Consider the following 2,665-nt stretch of genomic DNA (forward strand, 5'->3'; position numbering starts at 1 on the left):
CTACTTCATACTATTATTATTATTATTATTATTATTATTATTATTATTAGATGAGTCGTGTTATTTTGTTCCTATTTGACTCGAGTGACTATGCATGCTAATTTTTTTCAATTATAACACATCTAAAATTATTAAGTTAAACAGAAAATATTTTTGAACATACATCCAAAATTATAAATCTAAAATTTAAATTTAACCATTAAAAAATAATTGTAACACATCTAAAACTATGAAGTAATACACAAAATATTTTTAAAAACACATCCAAAATTATAAATAAAAAATTTAAACCTTTGCAGTGGCTGTAATTGCAGATATCACTGTGCTGACAATTTGAAAATTGTGATTCTTTAAGTTGTTCTTCTACATAAACTATTCTCTAATGCAAATTAGGAATAAGAGACCATCAAAATCACTGGAAGATACAAAAACAAATTAGATACTTAACGTCAATTCTTCAACTTTGTGATATATGAAACAATTTTAGAGTTTATTACAATCCTTGCAGTGGCCGTAATTTCTTTTTCAATCGTAACACATCTAAAATTATTAAGTTATACAGAAAATACTTGAAACACATCCAAAATCATAAATCTAAAATTTAAATTTAAACATTAAAAAATAATTATAACACATCTAAAAAATTATGAAGTGATACACAAAATATTTCTAAAACACATTCAAAATCATAAATAAAATTTAAACCCTTATAGTGACCGTAATTGCAGATATAACAGTGTTGACAATTTGAGGATTGTGATTCTTTAAGCTATTCTTCTACCTAAATCATTCTCCAATACAAATTAGGATGTTGTACATGGCATGCAAAATCAATGTGATTGAATAACTAAACAGATACATACGATTAACTATGAATCAGTTTCTCTTAAACACATCCAAAATACCTGAGGTCCACTTTCAACGCAGAAGGATTAGCGACGTTGATGAGGATGAACGCGACAAGGAGTAGAACGAAGCGAGGCTGCGGACTGAGCGGCGAGGAGGAAGGCGATGCTAAGGACGAGCAAGGCGGATGACGGCGTTGCAGAGGAACGGCAAAGCGGATGAATGGTGCTGGGGATGACGCGGCGACGCCGGGGAGAAAGGCGGCAACGAGGAGGAAGGCGGCACGGACGGCGTGCAACTCTCTGAGGATGACGCGGCGGCGCCGAGAAGTGGCAACGACGAGAAGAAAGGCAGCGTGGATGAAGAATCCTACGAACTGCATGCAGCTCTATGAGAATGACAGCTGGATTGGAAGTTTTATGATCTCTTTTAGGTCTTTTCTGTAATGTGGGTTAATTAAAACCCTTAAGATTTACTTTTAAAATTAAAATCTTCAATTTTACTGAATTTATATTTTTGGATGTGTATTTAAATGATAATTTGTTAATAATTAAAAATAATGAAACTGAAACAAAAATTTTAAATTTTAAATTTTAGTTTCATGTAGTTTGTATTTTAGATGTGTATTTAATTTTAAAAAGACACTAAATCTATTTAGATGTGTTTGTTTTTTTTTAAATTATTGTAATAAAATGTTGAATAAATGATCACTTTTAAAGGATACCTAGTTGTATTGTTGTCATAAAAAGTAACTCCACATCAACTTTTGCGTCATAAACAGTAAATAAGAATTCAAAGCATCTCTCTCTTCTCCGTTAGATACATAGGACATCTTTTGATTATATTAAATACAAAAATATCAAATGATTTTAACCTTGAATTTCTTGTAAAATAATCTCTAATAATTTTATTATTATTATTATTATTGTTGTTGTTGTTGTTGTTGTTGAGTGACTATATATATATATATATATATATATAAGAATTTAATGAATAAATTTATTATTATTTTTGTCCAAAAAATACAAAAAATATAGTACAATATTATTGTGCAATTAATAATAATTATTTTATTTTATTTTATTTTTAGATGGAGGACTATTATGTCTAATAGAGAGAAACGTTGGAGTTTGATTTGTCCATTAGTTTTTCTTGGGGACTAAAATCTCCGTTTTTAAAATCTTTGAGGACTAATATGGGTAATTACTCTGCCGAAAAATGAACTGGGGACTGATTTGTCTGCCGGAGTAAAACTTTGGGGATTGATCTGTGTATTAATTTTCCTTGGGGACTAAAATGTCCGATTCTAAAATCCTTGAAACTGATTTGGGTAATTACTCTTTATTTTTATAATAACTTGTCATGCGACAAGTTATTATTGGACATTGCAATTTTCCATTCAGAGGGACTCTCTCCTCTTTGAAACCATACAGAAACTTTCTTTCCTTATTTTCAATTGATTGGTTTTTTCTTATGTCAGAAAAAGTGTAATAGTAACTAAATCATTAGAATTGCTCTAAGAGCAACTCCAACGCTAGAAAATTGAATCCCTCTTCTGATATATGGAGACTTAATTACCATTGGACTGAAGAGTGAAAAGAGACCCTTCACATGGATGAAGGCTGAGAGTTCCTCTAAAGAAAAACTTGCAACAACCAATAATTTTTTGTCATGTGGTAAGTTAATAAAAAAAATTAATATATATATATATATATATTAAATAATTAAATCATAATTAATTTATTAATAATTATAATAATTCATTATATTAAATAATTATATCTATTTAATTAATTAATTATATTAATTATTTAATAAT

Source organism: Arachis ipaensis, chromosome B03 (genome assembly GCF_000816755.2).
Source record: "Arachis ipaensis cultivar K30076 chromosome B03, Araip1.1, whole genome shotgun sequence".
NCBI classification, from domain to species: Eukaryota; Viridiplantae; Streptophyta; class Magnoliopsida; order Fabales; family Fabaceae; genus Arachis; species Arachis ipaensis.